We start from the raw sequence: 21848 nt of genomic DNA on the forward strand, positions 1-21848 counted from the left end.
ACAGCCACGTCAGTCGAAATCGCATTACGGGAAACAAACCTTTTAGAAAAAGATCACTCACTAATGAATGACTCACTGTTTTTTTTCATCGTAGTGACTTTTTGCTCTTTATGACCTCATGTTTGCACTGCTTTGAATCAGTCTTTTTGAATGTGGAATGAATGTGGAAGGGAATTTTTCACCATATTTTTGGCGTGATTGAAACGATACCCAGTGACGCACTTGGGCATCCAGCGTGAGTCCTCCATAACTATACAATTATTACCAAAATAGGGTGGAGTTAGCCAGCTAGCTCTGCCTACAACCCAAATATGGATCTTTCCTGGATGCCACAGTTCACAGAGTCGCAAGATGTTGTTATTTCAACTCATGAACGAGGAGGTGATGCTACGAATGGGCCGATTAGCTTGTGAGCTAGCGCTTCTCAATGCTGCGCGTAAAAGCCCTGCAATGACCCGATGGGGTTGTGACTCAAGCATGCAAGGATGTGCAACCATAAGTACATTTCTTGACAAAGTAGCTTACATTTCCAGCAAGACTTATTTTCATGCTTTCAGTAGACATGCCAATAGTGTTTGAGAGCAGAGACTATGTCTTGATTTTTCATGGTTTTGAAGAATTGTTTTCTTTACTTTTTAAGGAAAATACTTCCATATATTTTTTTAAACAATACAAATTTGGTGGGATTCTTATGCTCTTCTCTGTGGTGTGTCAAATTCACAAGATGCTTACTTTTTTCCCCCAAGAACTTCAATGTTTGACATTGTGAGAATTAGAGTAATGGTGAAAGGAGCCTTGGGATTTGTAATGGTCTTTGCTGCTAATTTTGTTTTTTATTTAACTTCCCAAGAAGCGTGATAATGTCAAAGTGGTTTGAACATATATTTTTTGTAAATATATATATATATATATATATATATATATATATATATATACATATATATTCTTTTGGATGAACCCTTCACTGGATGTTGTAATCAGGTGGAGGGTTGTTACTTAAAAGTACTAGTTGTTTTTCTCTATTTCACTTGGTCCTTTTTTGTGTAATTTACAAAGTAAAATGGCATTTGTTTACTACGAATCCCAAATCTCCTTCTTCCACCATTTGGCCGAATGTCAGTCTTGGAGCCACGTCATTTTTCCATGACGCCTGACTTAGGATGTGCTGACATCTGATGCCGGTAGTACGGGTGTGGGTCCATGCATAGACCTGAATTAGGTGTGCTATGCGTCACACATCAGGGTATGTATGCATGCATGGCTTTCTTTGAATATTCGTTGCTGTGTCAAGGAGTTTAATACATTGAGCATTATATGTATATCCCCACTGTATAGAATCGCTGGAGAAGATAATTAAAGTTTTCAGAATAAAATGTACCCACACTGTTTTACCAATAACAAATCAAGTTTAGCGCTTTCCAATGCTCCTCAATGGACGTCAGTATTTTTGCTCTATGAGACATATAGAAGAACTTTATTACTGTATACGATATCCTACTGTACTGTGTAGTGTACTGGAGGGGAAAGAAGACCAAGCAGAATTTTTTTGCCTTGCATGGCTCACACATCAAATAGTAAAAAAGAAAAAGCATTAAAGTATCATCACAGAGTTGATTATCACATTTCCATATTTTTTTCTCTTCAGTTGGTTCCTTATGAAACGTATGCATCAGATTGATGGGATGTTGTAAATGTACCTTCTGTTCTCATCTCGACGGACATTGTAAATGTGAAATTCATCTTGACACTGACACGGAATACCAGCAATAGCATCTCTAATGTAAATTGCTATGGTGACACGACTCATGTTTTGTTCGCGATGGGTTACAGAAACACTTTTGCAAATCATGCTCTGCAACTGCTCGGAGCGGCAAACACGTGCATAATCTGCTTGACTTTTGTATATTACCATGCGATGTGCTCGTAACAGCTTTCCTGGCTTGGTGTTCAGTTCAGTGCAGCCGCCATTCATGTTTACATGCACACTCACGTAACAGCTAGATAAGCTGCGTTCGGATATGTTATAGTTTCTTTTTTTACGTAGGCCTATAGTAAAATGGACTGCAAGGGTAATTAGCATATTTATATTGAAGTTCTGTAGTTAATATACACTGTATAATCACAGCCGAAATGATTCTTTTGGGGTTAATGATTCATTACTGTAGAAGTGTTGTCTTAAAAAGTGCATTGAATGTATTGCGGTGAAACATTCTATGTTCATGAGAGGTTTGTGGTTTTGAACAACACTGCAGTAAAATAATAATAATAAAAAAAAAAATCATCATAGTTGAAAGACTTAATGGCAGTTTCAAGGACAGTTACTCGGTATTGGCGAGTTATCAATTCAAAGTAGGCTACGTCTCCTTTCGGGGTATCGACTCATCCCTATTTGATAGTTAATAATAAGTTTTATTTTTAGTCATTTGTATTTACCACAAAGACCTTCATGTAAAAACACAAACAAACTTTGAGTCAAAACACAAAAATGATTATATCCTTTAGATCTCCATCCATCCATCCATCCATCCATCCATCCATCCATCCATCCATCCATCCATCCATCCATCCATCCATCCATCCATCCACTTTCAGAGCTGCTTATCCTCACGAGGGTTGCAGGTGTGCTGGAGCCAATACCAGGTGTCATCGGTCAGGAGGTAGACAACAACCTGAACTGGTTGCCAGTCAATAATACTTCCTCAAATTCAAAATTGAGCATTTTTATTCTCAGCAGTATTACTTGACTTTGCCGAAAGATGTACAGTACAAAACATTGCGTCACCCAATCATGACTTCTAATCTTCTGCGGTGAGTTTCCTCGTGCCTGCTTTTTTTTTAAACCACATTTTCATCTTCCTCTTAAAGACATAACAAGGCCGTTTTCAATTCTGTGTGGTCCCCACATCGTTCTGTCAACTCTTCCCACCTGTATCCACGCTGTTGCCTCCAAATCTCACCCTGACCCCCAAAACCGTCGCTGACCCCCCCCCCCCCCCACGCCTTGCAGCTGATGCCAACCACCTGTCTGCGTGGGACCTCCCAGGCCCGCACTCCGTCTGTTCGCGGCATGCCGCGTTTGCTGTGTGAGCGGATCTGTGGCCAAAAGACATAAAGCTCCCAGTATGACCAGCAAACATGCAGATGGCTTTAATATTTACTGATGCGGGACCAGGCGTCACCTAGGATACCCCTGACAAAAAAATTACCTCCTCAACGAAACTCATGGAAGCAAGTACAATCAGAAAATCATATCCTTCCTTCAGTAAAAGACTACTCTTCTAATTTACAGTTGTGTAGGAGTCTAATTATGAGTCACCGTCAAACGTGGTGCGCGTTCCATATGGACTTAAGCCGAGTGAATGCCTAATAAGCGGCTTTGCGCGTTGACTTGGGGCTAAGGCGTGTGTTTGATGCGTATCCAACACAAACAAACACACATACATATCCTCATATACCCATTTGTCATTGACTTGTTCAGACCACAGTCCGTGTGAATCACGTTTCTTCTGACTACAATGGATGACTGACTTAATATGTAAATTAATGAGACTTTGCTGACACATAATTTGATATGAATGGCAAATTTTACCAACAAGAAAGATTATTCTACGTTATACATGTTGTATCATTTCAGGTGAAGAAGTACAAATGAGAATAATTAAAAAAAAAGCTTCAACTGTGAGTGGTAACAAGTCACTTACGTGTTCCAACAAGCAAACGGTGATGAAAGTGAAGCTATGTCAATACAACTTCAGAAAAAAAAAATAACATAACACCAGCACTAAACTAGCACATTAAGACCACAACTATGTTTTGTTAGCTGGAATAACGGCCGGCTAATTTTCACATCGATTAACCACTTGTCAACATCAACGCTGCCAATGGAGTCAGCTGGCCTGTTTGCGCATTTTACTTGTCATTCCTTGACACACGTTCAGAGGACATATGGACATACATACAGTATGTGAATACATGGCAAAAGAAACATGCGCAAACAGGCAAAAGTATCCCTTTTAACAAAGCACTTGTTGAAGCTGTCAGTTCTGTTGAATGCTATCACAATACTGGTTTCCCAAGAGTGCACAGGATTATATTAGTGCAGATCCCAAACATTGTCGGCCCATAAACTTGTTGATATGGGTAAAATGTAGTACCAAATAATTCTGATCAATTGTGGTTTAATCTGTGGTACGGTGGAACAGCTGTAGAGCATTGGCCTCATAGTTCTGAGGAGCGGGCTTCAAATCCCAGCCCCACCTGTGTGGTCTTTGCATGTTCGCCCCACGCCTGCATGGGTTTTCTCCGGGCACTCCGGTATCCTCCCACATCCCAAAAACATGCAACATTAATTGGACACTCTAAATTGCCTCTAGGTGTGATTGTGAGTGCGACTGTTCTGTCTCTATGTGCCCTGTGTTTGGCTGGCAAACAGTTCAGGGTGTACCCTGCCTCATGGCCATTGACAGCTGGGTTACCCTCCAGCACTCCCTTCACCCTCATGAGGATGAGCGGCTCCATAAATGGATGGATGATGGATGGATGGCTGGATGGCTGGATGGATGGATAGATAGATGCGGTATAATCTGCTCAATCCAAACAATCATACTGTCATGGTTATGTTGGGTTTTCTGTTTGTAGACATAATTGACAAGTTTACTATTTTGACCTTGACTATTTTTCCTCTGTGCAGATTGTTTATGCAGCAGCCTCATCTGTGTGTCTTTAATTTCTCTTTGCTTTTCAACAGAGCAGCTCCTTCCACCCCTTGGCATTCTTCACAAATGTGCCCCATTATGTCAGTTAATTTGCGTGCATTTGGTTCTCCAGGGTTTGCTTTGGACTGTTCTGTTTTCTTTTATTATCAGTTCATTGTGTATGTCCAGTTCCAGCCACGTTTTGTTTGTGTTGTTGTGGTTGTTGTTGCTGCACCACTATCCGCAGCTTGCTCTGTTTTTGTTGTTTACTGCTTTCCTGCTTCTAAAACGACATCTGCAGCAGTGCGGCTGTGTTCGTAATCAATCCTCACCCACTCTATTGTGCTGTACAAAATATAGCAAACTAGTGTGCCATTTTATAGTCCTGTTCAGATATGTAGTGAAGTCATGTATAGATAATAAAATCTGCATTATCCTATATATAATGACCTTAATGTATCCCATAATGCATCTTGATAAGTAGTGAACAACTGATGGTCACTAGAAAACCAATACAGTATATCCCACGATGCACTGCACAGATACAGAAAAAACAAATTGAAAATGACAGGCAGAGACAGATGAATGTTCATGAAGTTCTTTATTTGCATTAATTTGGAAAATACTGTCATATCAAAACAACATAGTGTTATTATAATTTGTTTGTGCAATGATAAAAGAAATTGTCTGTGGCAAATCTCAGAAGATGTCATGCGCCTTGCTCTGGATCCTTCGCCACATGCTTCACAAGACTGAGCTCTGGTGAGCTCCAGATCTCAGTTATCCTCCACCAACAACTATCGGAAAACCTGAGTTCGAACTCTGACCTTTCACCTCTCCAATGAGCCCAGACCAAACACCTCATCTGGTTGACTTTACACCAGATGTTCTGAGCCCACGCGCACTTTTTTTTTCTTCAAACAAACACTGACACACATTCAATAGGACAATCAGTTAAACACGGAACTGTGTGGGACATGGGGCAATTAGAAAACAGTTGAACGAACCAACCAACAATATGAGGCAATACAAAAAAGGGAAGGTGAATGATATTGGAGGATAGAGTTGTGCTAGGCTACAATGAAAAAAAAAGATGTAAAAAAAAATACATACTAGGTCTTCACACTTGGGTAATATGCAATCTGGAGCCTCGTAAAAGTCAATCATAGTGTTTCATTTCGAAACACATGAAATAAGTTCAATGTGTTAAAAATGTGCACTACAAACAATAATGTGCTGAATTGCTGACTTGTAGCGTAAAATTACTGTTCACAATCTTAGTTGTCCAGATTTTCTGTGGGCATGGCTAAAAAGGGTTGTGCTTATGTCACCAAGGAACAGCATTGAGCCCACCACCACTAACTACATACAGTGCATTCTGAAAGTATTCGGCCCCCTTGAACTTTTCAGCCTTTCGCCCCATTTCAGGCTTGAAACATAAATTTTCATTTTTTGTCAAGAATCAATAACAAGTGGGACACAATCGTGAAGTGGAACAGAATTCATTGGATATTTTATACTTTTTTAACAAATAAAAAACCGAGAAGTGGGGCATGCAATATTATTCGGCCCCTTTACTTTCAGTCCAGCAAACTCATTCCAGACGTTCAGTGAGCATTTCTGAATGATCCAATGTTGACTGATGATGATAAATAGAATCCACCTGTGTAATCAAGTCTCCGTCTAAATGCACCTGCTCTGTGATAGTCTCAGGGTTCTGTTTAAATTGAAGAGAGCATCATGAAGACCAAGGAACACACCAGGCAGGTCCGAGATACTGTTGTGGCGAAGTTTAAAGCCGGATTTGGATACAAAAAGATTTCTCAAGCTTTAAGCACCTCAAGGAGCACTGTGCAAGCAATCATATTGAAATGGAAGGAGTATCAGACCACTGCAAATCTACCAAGGCCTGGCCGTCCCTCTAGACTTTCACCTCAAACAAGGAGAAGACTGATCAGAGATGCAGCCCAGAGGCCCACGATCACTCTGGATGAACTGCAGAGATCTACAGCTGAGGTGGGAGAGTCTGTCCCTAGGACAACAATCAGTCGTACACTGCACAAATCTGGCCTTTATGAAAGAGTGGCAAGAAGAAAGACATTTCTCAAAGATATCCATAAAAAGTCTCATTTAAAGTTTGCCATAAGCCACCTGGGAGGCATACCAAACATGTGGAAGAAGGTGTTCTGGTTAGATTAAACCAAAATCGAAGTTTTTAGCCACAATGCAAAACGATATGTTTGGCGTAAAAGCAACACAGCTCATCACACCAACCCGACTGTGAAATATGGTGGTGGCAGCCTCATGGTTTGGGCCTGCTTTTCTTCAGCAGGGACATGGAAGATGGTTCAAATTGATGGGAAGATGAATGGAGCCAAATACAGGACCATTTTGGAAGAAAACCAGTTGGAGTGTGCAAAAGACAAGAGACTGGGACGGAGATTTACTGTATCTTCCAACAGGACAATGATCCAAAACATAAAGCCAAATCTACAATGGAATGGTTCACAAATAAATGTATCCAGGTGTTAGAATGACCAAGTCAAAGTCCAGACCTGAATCCAATGCAGAATCTGTGGGCAGAGCTGAAGACAAACACAAATCACAAACACTCTACATCCAACCTCAATGAGCTGTTTTGCAAGGAAGAATGGGCAAGAATCTCAGTCTCTCGATGTGCAAAACTGATGGAGACATACCCCAAGCGACTTGCAGCTGTAATTGCAGCAAAAGGTGGCACTACAAATTATTAATGCAAGTGTGCCAAATAATATTGCACATGCCACTTTACAGGTTTTTATTTATTAAAAAAGTTTAAAATAGCCAATAAATTACATTCCACTTCACTATTGTGTCCCACTTGTTGTTGATTTTTGATAAGAAAAAATATTCTGTTTATGTTTGAAGCCGGAAATGTGATGAAAGGTTGAAAAGTTCAAGGGGGCCGAATACTTTCACAATGTACCGTATATACAATAAACACCAAGAGCCCATATTGCGTGCAGCAGCCATTCAGCCGAATCACTACTCCATTATTCACAATAACTTGGACTTGTTTTACAAGCATGGCGTTAGCTGTTAAACTATGATCAAAATATATCTTCCCTGTAGTGTAATGTGTTTTGTGCTAATTGGGCTACATCGTCTCTGCCGGCTGTTCCCATGTTCCCACGTGTTGCTTAGGAGCCGGAGAGAAGACATGTATTTGACGAATAGCTAAAATTTCTGGGGACATGGGGTTATCAAAGCATTCAGTGACATTTTCATGGCATCTGGAAGCTGAAAGAATGTTTCAGTTCTTCCCTATTTTAAAGTCTGATTTGACATGCTTTGCTATTCTTCCATTCATTTATTGAATTTCCTGGACTTGTTCACGAGTTTTCTCTAGATGTGTCAAATTAAATTTTCTTTTAAAAACAATATATTTTCATTTCACTGTTCTGAAATATTTTTTCCCAAACATTTATTTCAACATTTTTGTTTATGTAACTTTGATGTGCCTACATTTAAACACAGCGTTGATGTTCACACTGCATAATGTTAACATGGCTAACAAAAAAAGTATTTTGGTGTAATTTGGTGTAAAAGCTTTCCAAACCACTGTTTTAGATCAGAAACATCTCATCTGGGTTGTTTGTTCAAACCAAGTTTATATTGTTTTGTTAAAACATGTTTGTCAAAGTTTTTATTGTCTTATCAAAATGGTCCTAAAAATTAGTTGGAAGGCATTAAAATGCCTCAGACTGTACGGTTTCTCAAGAAAGCTTGAGGTAATTAACACACAAGATGTTGTTTTGGAAGCCAGCGTGGCTGTTACGGAAACAGTGAGGGCAGAGCGTCTGCGTGAAAGCGACATGCTGCAAAAAATAACGCAGTGGTTTGAGCTGTCAGCACACTTGAAAAATCACACGGCCGCTTTGGAAAGCTGGAATAATTTACTTGAACACATTCTGAACCCTGTCAAGATATGTTTAACGTTCAGGATGTGTTGTTAGGATTGTTGGAACAGGTGATTAATATAAAAGATAAATTATAAATCATTAAAGGTTCACCTCGCTGCTCAGCTCCCAAAAATCAATAATACGATTTTTGTCATCCGTATACAAGCTTAGTTAAGATGTATAAGAGGATTGGATTACTTTATTAATTTGCCTCATGTATGACAGAAATCAATTAGGAGAAGTCGTTAAAATGTCCAGTGGCACGGTGGCATTGCCTTATTAAAAGGTGCCGTGACATCTGAATCTGCTGGTGTTGCACTTTTTTTACACATTTGCAAGACTACTCCATGCAAGTTAAAATCACTATTGTAAATTGATTCAAAGCTTTACTAGACTACCGTCGTGGCGATGTTTTTACACTCCAGGGTCTTTTTAAACGTAATTACTACTTCAACTGTGGGAGGCCCCGTAGCTCAGTAGTTAGAGCACTGGTTTGGTAAACCAGGGGTTGTGGGTTCGTATCCCACTGGGGCCTCCACTCCCTGAGAAGGGTTGCGTCAGGAAGGGTATCCGGTGCCAAACATATATATGCGTTCATCTGAGATGACACGCTGTGGCGACCCCGAAAGGGATAAGCCGAAAGAAACACACACACTACTTCAACCGTGAAGACTTCTACTTTGTCTTCTGTGCAATACTTTGTTGGGGATAATTGTGAAAATCAAAACACAGACACACAACAAAAAGGTTTAACTTGAAGTCAACAATGCAATTCATTAAAAAGCACTTTTTTTGTATAATTTCTTAAAGCTGTAAGTTTTATGTGTTATTTTACCTGACAGTAAAAGATGTAAATGTTTTGGGCAGAAAAAATACAATCATCTTGGGCCACTAACTCAGTTTTTAATCAACTATCATGCCAGGAGGAGGGATTTTACCTTGTTACACCTGAAAAGCGCAGTAATGGAGTGTGAAGTTGAAGTTTTAGTTTTTGCAAGAATGCAGGCTGCACCTGTGAGTGGACCGCAAATGATAGCTGGGATAGGCTCCAGCACTCCCACGACCCTTGTGAGGATAAACAGCTCAGATAGTGGATGGATGGATGGATACTGTCCTTTGACAGTTTTAACAAGTACAACCAAAGGTGATTTAAAAAAAAAAAACCGTTTTATTTTGCAAATAGTCCCTTTAAATCTGACACAACCCAGAGTGAAACTAACCAAGCTAATGTATCAAACAGATGCATCATCTTACTGTCTTGCGATTATACTTGAATGGTGAGTCTCTTTTCTGCCGCAAACTGTTGACACCACATCGCTACATCGACTAAACAAATCCACTAGAAGCTGAACCTTTTGATATATATGTATGAACATATATGAAGACTGTAGGTACAGCTATCAAATTTTTGCAATCATACATATGATCAATTTCATTTAATTACACTGTCCATTCATCCATTTTCTACCCCACATCCTGTTCAGGGTGACCATGAAACTGGAAAACGTCCCAGCTGTACACCTACGATTACTGATCAGCATCCACCTCCACGCTGGGTGCTCAAAAGTCAGTGTTTTAAAAATGGCAGCCACATAGCTCACCTTTGAAGCCTGTAAATTGATATCTGCCTTTTACTGTTCACGTGAAAGACCAGATGGAAAGTAATCTCCCAAAAGAGCCAAAACTCGAACTTCTTAATCTGTAGATAACCGTAAGGTCTCGTTTTCCTTTTATACACGACCCTTCCATCCCTGTAGCATGCAACCATAGTGGAAACTGCAATTCAGCTTCAAAGGAAACCTAAGATGGTCCTGAATAATCATAGACATCTTTGTCTACGGTGGAAAACTGTCCATCTGTCTTCCATTCACACACCAGTTTGTGTTTATGTTTACTGCAGCGAAGGTTTGAAGAATCGACTTAAAGTGATCATAAAAACAGCTCAATAGACAAACATTAACCAAAAAGTAAGCTATTTTGCATGCAGTACAACAAGTAGGATGTGAAGAATCCAAGACCAGCTTTGCAAAATTAGAGTAGAAAGAGCTGCACTTGATGGTTTTTCACCTACGACAGTAAAAACAATCACCATCAGCAGTAAATTGGCATCATTGCCAAAGACTTTGAGGTCGGAACTACGACGCTCGTGACCCTTCTTTCCTTCAGGGCGCAGCTCTCACCAAGACCTGGAAGAACGGTTGTTGCAGTGGGCTAATAGTTAATAGAAACACTAATTGCTGCAGAACGCCATTTCTATCCATCTTCCTTTTCAACATTCGCTCACTGGACAATAAATTAGATCATCTATAAATGGAATTAACATCAAAACACACAATGCCCCCCCCCCCCTCGATCTACTGGGCCAGCGGAGCAAGCATCAGCGAATTACACGTGTGGCAGCTTTGCTCGACAGCAGCCTCCTCTCACTCTTGAATTCAAATGCCATTAACATGAATAATTGACCTTTGTTATGTTTAAAATAAGAAGAGTTGTACTTATTGCACAATAAGCTGCTTTAATTTATACATATATTCATACATGGCATCTTTTGTCAATCTCATTATAATTGTGTATTGTGACAAAAAAGCCATTCTATCGTTGGACTATTTTAATCTAAAATACAAATCTATGCAATATACATGGGTAGGCTGTCCCCGATCCAGCTTTTCATCAGTTTACAGATCCCTGGTTTAGAACTTGTTAAGGACCCTTAATGGAAGGCATTAAAAAATAAAATAAAATGATATCGGTTAACACTCTAAATTGCCCCTAGGTGTGATGGTGAGTGTGGCTGTTTGTCTCCATGTGCCCTCCAATTGGCTGGCAACCAGTTCAGGGTGTACCCTGGCTCCTGCCCGTTGACAGCTGGGATAGGCTCCAGCACTCTCCGCGACCCTTGTGACGATAAGCAGCAAAGAAAATGGATGGATGATATCGGTTATCGGTATAGCTATCGGTTTGAAGAAGCAGGAAGCTATTGGCATAAGAAACGGTTTTCGTCCCTGCCTCCCATTTTTTCATTTTAATGAGAAACCCTTAGGGTAATCCACATCACACTCATCTGTATATTTTTTTACTGCATGTCTCGCGGAAAAGCACACATATACAACAGCAACTTAGATCCAATTTTTTGGCCACATAAAGAAATTGGAAAAAAAAAAAGAACAACTCAGTCCCGGCTATAAAGTGTAAACTTTTACAAGATTTCACTCACTCACTTAGCTCACTCTAAAGGTCGTTTTGATGGGTTTGAGGTCAGGGCTTTCAGATTTTTCCACACCAAACTCATGCAATTATGGCTTTATGGACGTTGACTGCTCCTACAAAGTTGGATACCAAATATACGCTCAATTGTGTCGCCCATTCGCTTATGTGTGGCTTTGAACTTTTGTGTGAAAACATAATCTGTGGACCAGGTTCACCAGCTCTGGATGTCTGCAGACTGAGACGTCATGTACAGTAAACATAAAAACTATAGCAACGTTCTCTTTCTGCTTCCGCTGGCAGCTTATTAAAAAGAAGAGAAACCAAACTTTCTTTTCCTCTTCCTGACTTATGGATTGGTGCATGTTTTGGATATGAATCCTTATTCAACAATTACACCTAAGTAACCAACTACCTCTAGACTATCTTTTTTTTAAAGGAATGAATTTGCATCTTACTTCTTAAAATAAATTGAAGAAGTCGGGAGCGGTTGGAGGAAGCTTTTAGTTTGCGGTGACTCTTTGAGGATGTAAAAAGTAAATTTAGGTCCTGAGTGACATTCCTCGCCTGTCATAGCCAGAAAGGAATTCCCTGGTAGGAGTGGCAAACGGGAGGTCTCGCTCTACACACTCTTGGAGACACGCAGACAGCAACACATACGTACCGTATACCTGTTGGGGTACAAACAGTCGTGGTGGGCATAATTTCTCCACAAGCGTGAGAGGGAACCTCTACAGCGTATTTGGCATCAGACATCGGAGCTCATCACAATCTTGCGAGCCCTTCCAGGGTTGTGTAACATGAGCAGGGACGCAGAGCGGTAGAAAGAGAGGGGGCGAGACAGACAGAAAAAAAGGAGTGAGAGAAAGAAGGTAACCTGATGTTTCTGGGGGAGTTCGGAGCACGAAACTGCTTTTAATTGAAGTTTGGAGAAGCCACTTTGCTTCCAGTCCTCTCGCAACCACTCTCTATATTTTCAATTTCCACTCCGGTTGGCCTATTTGTGGATTCCATAAAACTTTAAATTCATCACCCTCCCCAATTTTTATGAGTTATTAAGTATTGTTTGACAGTGTTTGAGGTGATATTGGGATTTCTCCCAGCAGCAGCAGCAGAAGGCTTGTGCTGGCCTCCATGTAAATTCAGAGGCTCCACTTTCGCTCAACAACAGGTGTAAAGCCAACATCTCTGGGAAAAAAAAACAAACTCTGTTTTGCTCTTGACCCCTCAATATTCAGAACACACATGCTTATATTTAAAAGGAAGACTCACCCCGCTCCTTCTGCTTCCCTCCCAAGTAAGTGAAAACTTCCAGAGAAAGTTATTGTTATAATCCACCACACTCTCCTGTCAAAATTATCCAAAAGTCAAATCCAGCTCCTGATTCTAAAGCTGTGCATCCAGATCTGGAGCCATTCACTTGTGCGTTTGTGTCTTTGTGTGTGTGTGTGTGTGTGTGTGCATGTAGGTGTGTGTATGTGTATGTGTATGCATGTATGAGTGTGTGCATGTGTGTGTGTATGTGTGTGCGTCTCTCTCTCTCTCTCTCTCTCTCTCTCTCTCTCTCTCTCTCTCTCTTCCACACTCTTTTGAAAATGGATTGTTCTAAAACTTTAGTAACAAGAGTCCCAATACTGCTCCCTCCCTCCTAGTGTTTGTCACTGCAGGTCCTAGTGCCGACTTCTCCCATGTGCTGCCACAGTGAGGGAGGAAAAGAAAAAAATAATAATACAGTAGCGAGAACCAACAACAAAATGTACATGTCCAACTGTCCAAAAAAAAAAAACATTTTTAAAAACTGTGAAAACAGCTTTACAAATTACGCCGCTAAGCAATATGCACAAATGCACAAGAAAAAAGCACATGAGCAAAAAGCTAATCTAGTGAACAGAAAGGAAAGTGATTGCCCAAGCCCAATAATTTGTTATTATTCTTTTTTTAATGGCCACTTTGCACCACTTTGTGACGCACAAGTGATACGACAAGTGCATTTCTGTGTTTTAGTTCTTTTTAGCATTAGAATTAAAAATGTTCTTATTCTTGAAATGGTACGATCAAAGGGTCATGCTTCACCACTTTTGTAGAAAATCCTTCCCAATATAAAAATTGTTTGACAGCTGAGTTACTACTAGAATGGCGTATGCTAAATACTTTTCCAGATGGACATATTTGGAAAAGACTGCAACAACTAAGTCAGAACTGTGAAGAAAATAGAACCAGGTGAGCTCTCCTACTCGTTGACAGCAAATCGTGAAAAGGAAACCGATGCATCTCTGACATCTGCTCGGCCACACCCGGCATTGACTTTTCATCTACCCTCTACACAACAGTGACATTTCTTTCTCTATTTTTTTTTTTGCATCTTTCCCCAACCATCTCCTCTCCGTAACTTCCAAGCACCGCCTCGTTGCACAGTTTCTCTTCAACCCGAACCGTATCACTGTCAGAGCCCTCGGCAGTCAGGCAGTCATCCCTCCCATTTCCTCTGACAGAAAGAAAAATGAGAGAAAGGAAGTATTGTGTGTCGATGGCATCCCTTTCTCCTCCCCTTGCGATTGAAGAATTCCTTCAATCTCTCTTGATAATTTGATGCTGTTTTGATGTTAATGAGAAAACTTTATTGGGTGAAAACTCACTTGAGAAGAGTGTCTTTCTATCTCTCTGATTTTATGCTCAAGAATGTCAAAATGTGTGCACCCAAGCTTGTGTCTCTGTCAGACCTGCTTAGGCCCTTGTTATCATGACCCGGGCTGAAAGGGGAAACCCCTAGACGGTAGACTTTGCCCTCACCTGCGACTCCTGGGTTGTTTCAGGGTGAGAAATACTGAAGAGGGGGCGGGCACCCTGAAGAGGTCAGAAGTGCGCTACAATGCTCAGATTTCACACATTGCCGCAGAGAGACCACGTGAAACATAGTTCACATTTTTTTTTTTTTAACCATAAGCAATTTGAGGTTTTTGGGAAGAAAACGTTCATGATTTGACCGCAACTAAATCAACAGTTTAGTTCGTCAAAAAAACAAAACAAAAACATTAATGTTACATGCCCCCTGGGTAGACATCAGGACGATTTGCAATGCTGCTAGTTCCAAAAATGCGCAATTAATCATTATTACAGTGCATGTCCATGCATGCATACACAGTAATAATTGGTATGAGTCATAATCAATTTACAGCTCCATAAATTCCAGAAAAATCCTGCAAGGACTTGAACTTGTTCCTAGTGCTCTCACACTCTGCAACGCTGTGCTTGAATTAAAGGCGCATTATTGTCATATTTATGACGTCAAGCAACACATCATATTTTGGAGTTGTAGGCATCGGGCACTACAGCTAGAAGGTCTTTGGAAATACTACATGTCTTAATTCTAAGTTGAAATACCTCCAGTGTCCTTTGAAAGTGTTTAGCAAAAGGTTAATACAAGGTTTAGTGTGCCCCAGTAATCCCAGAGGACAACTCAAGTCATTGCAGACCACCGTGCAGCTTTCGTGCTGCCCAGTGCACGAGTCAGTTGAAAAGCCCTCATTTCATGTCTTTTGTCATTTTCCTGCCGGGTTTGTGGCATAATAATGATAAGAATTATAATGTCTACAGAATTAATAGCAGGTTGCAAGAGTGACTGTAGGAGTCACAGAAAGGCACGGAAGAGGAAGTCCTTGGAAATAAATGGATCAATTCACCGCTCAAATACCAATTTTTCTCTTCAAGTCCTTGTTAGAAAAGTTGTGCAAAAAAGTACTGAAACATAGGACTGTTCCACGTGTCCATTCAAAAGTTTAAAGATCAAAGTATTAAGTTCAAATTAAGTTCATGTGGTTCATATTAAGCATTACCCGAATTTCACCCGAAAGCCCAGCATCCCGAACGTTTTGTGCAACCAGCATTCCCACTCACGTTCACCGCTATGGACAATTTGAATCTTCGTCGAAGCCAACATGGGCGTTTCGGGAATGTGGTGGCAAGCCGAAGAACCCAAAGAAACGTCCCGCTAGCATGGGGAGACATGCAAACGTCACGCGTCACATGAGTGAAGCGGACGAGCAAACAACATGCTTACTCCTGATGAGAACATGGAAATTTCATTTTAAAAATCTATTTATCAGCATTCTTCCTTACTGGCAAGTTAGCACTTCCCATCGAATGATTGACCAACGCACTATTCGTCCTTTTGGCAGCACCAGGCAAAATGTTTAAATGTTACCTAGACAGCAACTGTCCGTGTGACATCCTGCACATTGTTGAGTTGCCAGGCTTGTCCTCCTACACCCTCGTTACGGCCTGGCGCTGACGTATCTGGAAGCCTCTTCACTCATTGACTCCGCTGTACCCTTCCTCCCACGGGTTCTCTTTGCAGAATCCCGCTATTGTACTGTCAAGGACGGCCAGTGGCGTGGACACACTAGCTCCTAGCCCCGCACGTGCTCTCATTCACTTCTTGCAGTACGTGCTACAGCAGACGCGCCACAGCCAAGAATACCTGAACAAGGGGCAGAAAGGTTGTACAAACTCACAGTTGTGCGTAAAAGAGGTTCACAGGTTTTGCTGGTGGATTTAGGGGACCATGGAGGGGACCTCCACCTTCTATTTGAGGATGTCTTACAAATGCTCAATAGGGTTTAGTTCTGGAGAGAGACTTAGCCAGTACATCACGTTTTCCCTCAGCTCCTTTGCCATTTTTGGGATTCTTATCATGTAGGAAGACTGCCACGAGGTCCAGTTTTCAAAAGGAGGGGGTCATGCTCTGGATGGGTCACAGTGCATTGGCACAGGGATTCACTTGGTGAAATGGTGCTTAGATGATGCTGAAGAAGATGGAAAATGAAGGGAAAGTAAAAATAATAATCGATAAATACATATGTCTGTCTGAAACAAAAACATCCAGCACTGCAGCTGGAACTCAAATCCTGGAGAAAAACCAATTTTAAAGAAAACATCCACAACTGACTAATGGTTGCCTGTGTTCAAGATTAAAGATGGGATGGCTTATGCTTCCAGTAGTTTGAGATTGAAAATGTATGTTAGTAAGGGAGCAACACTTTATCTTGAATTTGAACTACTTTATACTTGCTCCAGCACAACTACATGTGTTTTCTTTCTGGTTCAATGTAAGCAAGAATATTTTAGAGATACTTAAAACACATGTTTTAAGACTCAGCCATTGTACTTTATGTTCCAAACTATCTACTTTTAATGTCCAAATTGTCTGTCCCCAAAAAAAGAAAAAAACCCAACAGCTTGTTTCATAGTCTGCCGTCTGTAGAGGGAAATAATCAAAGACAATTCCAGTTAAATGAGTGCCAGTCCATGACACCCAAGGACTTTTCTGCGGAAAAAAAAAAGATACTAACGTGTTGTAAGTGGAAAATAACTTGGCTCGTGTTCTTAGAAACTCTCATTTTCACGTCCCCCTGCGCTACACTTCCCTTCGTCTCCACGGACTAAATTTGAGCCATAAGGTCTCAACAGCTACCATTATTGACTCACACCCTTCCTTGAGAACCCACCCTCTCATATCATCATGTTGCACTAGTAATCAAGTCTTCCCCGTCAGTCACTTTCCACACTGCTTGTTCTCATTTAGGACGCTGTGACCTTTGACAGCTTATTACAGTCAACATTGGACCTGAGCCAGTTATTAAATTCAAATTAATTGACCTCCTTTGCACCAGCTACCAAATTAAGAGGAGTGTCATTTCACTGGTATTTTGATGTTTGTTTGTTTATTGACTTGTGTTCACTGTTTAGTTAAGACATGCTGGTTCCAGTGTAGTGTGATGATATCGGCCTTGTATTAACAGACAAAATCTGTCCATTAATGGTGTAATCATATTGTCAGACATTCAATCATTCAGGCTCTACTAGCTCCATTTGAAAAAGGCCTCACTTGATTCCCCCCACTGGATGTTTGCGACCCGTATCCAAACTGGGCTGCATGGGAGCAGAAATTCAGAATTGTGCCACTTGAGAAATGTGGTGTAAATCCAGCCACAGATGAGCCACCACTGGCCCATTACCAGCAATCATGTGACTTTTACAGATTTCGCCGAAAGGGTTTAGGATGGGCCAAAGAACAAGAGCTCGTCAAATTTCATGACAGATTCATAAATATCCTGCTTTTATACGTGCACTTTGTCTGAAATGTGTCTTTCTTTGGATGTTAAACATTCCTGCTCGGCCTGAGCGAGGCGTGGGATTATGGGGGAAATATAACGGGTGAGAGGGAGAGATGAGAGCAGCGGAATCACTTGCGAGGGGAGCGTTAAAAGAGACACCTGGGCCTTGAACAAAGCAGCAGCTGCTGGGGCTTTACTTCTCGCAGCGTCTTTGCAGGTCTTTGTCCGGGGTTCAAGTGCGTCTGTCGATGGACTCTCACATATCCAATCACACCTGGGAATTCACGTGCACACATGCGTGCACTCTCCTGCCTCCTCACGTTGGTGTAAAATCAGAGAAGGAATGCCTAAATTTTTAAAAGCGAGGTAGTTTGTCAGAGTAAAGAGCTGAGTAGGATACATAACTGACCACACTTTCACTTTTTATAGCACAATGAAGGACGCAGTTTCAGCTCGTCACTTTTGAAATTCTTGCGCTGACCATGTTTGGAGCTGTGACAAGTCAGAAAATATCCCAACAAGCGATGTGAGTGGGAATGCCGTGAATAATAACCGTCGACTTGTAGTGTCTGGTCTGCTTAACCTATTGTCTGTCCGCTCTAACGCCGGTGATTGCTAATCAGCGTTAGTTAACTAAGTTTAGGATCAGTTTAGGACATCGGTCTCAAACTGGCGGCCCAGGGGCTATTTGCGGCCCCCAAGATGATATTTTGTGGCTCCAAACTTACTATGAAGGTTTAATGTTAATGCAGCCCATTTCTGATTTGGACCTCAAAACTGAAAAGTCTGAGAAACACTGATTTAATTAATCATATTTCTGAGGCACAGGGAAACACAATGAATGACGATCCACTCATCCAAATATTTACCGAATAAAGAGCATTATCAAAAGGTTTTATGGGCTTTTAGGCTCATTCTTTGGTCCTGAGCTGTCTTTTGGTGTGCTTAGACCAAAGGAGATCAATGTCAGAGTGAGTATGCACAAGGGATTAAATGGAAAATAGCAAGATCACATATAACACATCATGAAAATCAGCTCAGCCTCTTGATCTTGCTGCCACCAAGAGACCGGACCAAAGTGCAAATAAGACCCAATGAATTCACACACGTGCACTTTTAACAGCGACACAAATGGCAGAGTTTGTGCAAGCCCATATTTGACATTTGTTTTGCTTTGACCAAAACACAAAGTTTACTGGAAAAGGCCACACGGATTGCAGTCATAAACACACACCACATCTATAATATTCTGTAGAATTTCTTTTAACTCGGCACTGCGGATGCGCGTTGTTGGTCGTGTTTGAAAAACATGTGCTCACAGTTATTCTGGAGTGTCTCCAAACACTCACAGAAACTTTTTTTTTTTTTTTGGCTGGGTGACAAACATATAGTAAAAATGCCCAAGTTATATCACACTAATAAATTGTACAAAAATAATTTGTCTCAGTCACTCCTGTGTGCAGTTGGTTGTTCTTTTTATATGACAGATGCCACCACAGTTGTGGCCAGAGAAAATCTTGTAAGTAGTTTTTGTACTGCAAACTACATTTTAAGGGAGCATCTTTACCTTGTAACAAGTAAATACATTTAAAAAATCAAATCAAATAAAGCCACACAAGCACAGTGATAACATGCAGACTACGCAGAAAACCTGAACAGAGATCGAAAGCCGTAACCTCCGTGCTGTGAAGTCGACGTGCTTTCTAAACATTCCAATGTGCTCCTCTTCCTTGGAATTGTCTAAAATACTGCAAACATTTTCTCTTTGCTAACTCGCATATAGAACTACTTGACTGTAAAAAATAGAAACAAAATTACCAGAAACAATTCATGGAACATTTTGTTAACATGTACCAGCCGTAGTAGTCCTGTTACATGTACGACAATAATCAAACCTTTATATATTAGACTCATTCATTCCTAATGCAGGTGGAACAAGGGCAAATTTCCCATGATGACTTTTTCCCCTCGCACTGTTTTATGACTTTTACTTTACAAGAGTATTCACATGCGGTCAGGAGCACTTACCACCCACAGACATTACGTCAATTGCGATACATCAGTTTATGAGGAATGTCTTTGTAAGTTTGCAAAACCCAGTCTGTCAAATTAAACAAATGTGTATCTATTCACAAAAATAGGATAAAGTGGAAATCTGACTTGGGAGGGCCCCACCTTCACAGGTTTTTGTGTTGCATTTTTGTCTTTGCGTTGTGAGGCGGATGTAAAGTGTAAAAAGAACTGAGCCACGAAGGTGCTCGGCTGTGAGTGTGGACATCCACAAATTCTGTTGCAAACTGTGTTCAACACACAAAACAAAATAACCAGCCTATAAGATTCCAGTTTTTGGCATTACTCACTAGACCTCACTCCTTAAAGGCGCAAATCTGACACAGAAATAACTACACTTAATAGAAGCAATTTATCAAATTTTCTTATAGCATATAAGGTCATTTTGCTATATTCAAAACATGGAACCAACAAAATTGTGTTTTTCTGTGGACTGCAATGGATTATTCAAGTATTCAAGGAGTTTAAGAATCACACAAGCACACATTTACACACAATATAGCATATAATTTGAGACTCAAGGTCCTACATTTAGCATAGTACGTCTTCAGACATGTGAGCTATAAGGAGAATAGAAAAATAAGATAAAAAATGATTACTTGGAGTTGTAAATACATGCAAATTTTGGAAATAAAACAGTATGAGTGTAGCAAAAATATAAATCAGTTTCAATTCTAGAGTTGTAGAACTGGAGAGTCTGCAACAGTTAAATCAAACATTTCTAAAATTAGAGCGAAGAGGAAATAACCTGAGATATGTCTTGAAAGACATCTAATTGATTTTTAAAATGTTCCCCAAGGAGCCATATTTTCCGATGAGGGCTGAAGAGCCAGTGAAAGTTCCAGATGCGTCCCGTCCTGCAAAGCTTCGTCACATCTTGATCTTCAGTTGGCTTGGGCCGTTACTATAGTATATACAGTAGTCAGGCATGCGGCATTCACTAGTAGCCTTACTTTGTGTTTTTTTTTTATCAATCCCATGAGAAAACATTTTGTGAAGTTCACCGTATCTGACGCTTCACTTGACGTGCCGGCAAGCGGAGGGCCAATGTTCCCCTCGCACGTAAGGGTCCATCCGTCTGGTTTTGTTGTGTTTCTCGTTGGGCTGGATCGGTAAGTGCAAGTGTTTTCTTAAGACAGTCATGGGTGGAAGGGTGGGGTGGCGGGGAACTGTAAATTTGTGAAGTGGTGATTGGATGAAGGAATAAAAAAACACGCTGTGTCTTGTTTTTTTTAGTCAATACAATATTTCATATAAACAGTCTTAGGATGAGGTGTCAGGTGATGTGGGTTCTAGGGCAGGCCTGGCACAAGGTCGTGACCCAAATGCAGGGAAGAAGAGAGGAAGTGCGGCATCTCAAATGAAAGGGCTTTTTAAAAAAAAAAAAAGACATAAAAAGATAAACAAGGCACAAAACTAAATTTAAAGTAACAATCAAACAATGAATGAATGAAATCATTACAAAGGGAAACAAGACCAGGAATGTATGGCAATAACAACAAAAATTGTGAAAGGTGCAAAATAACTTATTGCCCTGACTTCAAACCCATCATATTATTCCTTTTGGATGAACCAGAATGATCCCTTGCCTATTATCAGACACACACAAATGTTCTTTTGGGTGATTGTAGAAAACTAGACATCCCACCCCGCACCCCCAAATGTCAAATTACTGCACAAGTTTTTCGTCTCGTTGTAATCATCTTCAAATTAAACTGCAAGACCGGAAATGTCAATGTAAAATGTTTCAAATCATTGCAAACTGAGTATGATCTCACATGAGATTTTCATCTTGAATTCCCCAAACTAGGAAGTAGTGCTACAGT

The 21848-nt window shown here is 40.6% G+C and overlaps 1 protein-coding gene across 1 annotated transcript in view; it reads right to left on the reverse strand.

The window, feature by feature from the left end:
* The window catches only part of ngfa (nerve growth factor a (beta polypeptide)), a 28890-nt gene extending 15651 nt beyond the window's left edge, over positions 1–13239 (reverse strand). Inside the window, exon 1 of the mRNA XM_061807990.1 lies at positions 13112–13239. The gene's annotated coding sequence lies outside the window, so the exon portion shown is untranslated. The remainder of the gene's footprint in view (positions 1–13111) is intronic.
* Between the last annotated feature and the right edge of the window lie 8609 nt (positions 13240–21848).

Source organism: Syngnathoides biaculeatus, chromosome 2, assembly GCF_019802595.1.
Source record: "Syngnathoides biaculeatus isolate LvHL_M chromosome 2, ASM1980259v1, whole genome shotgun sequence".
NCBI lineage: Eukaryota > Metazoa > Chordata > Actinopteri > Syngnathiformes > Syngnathidae > Syngnathoides > Syngnathoides biaculeatus.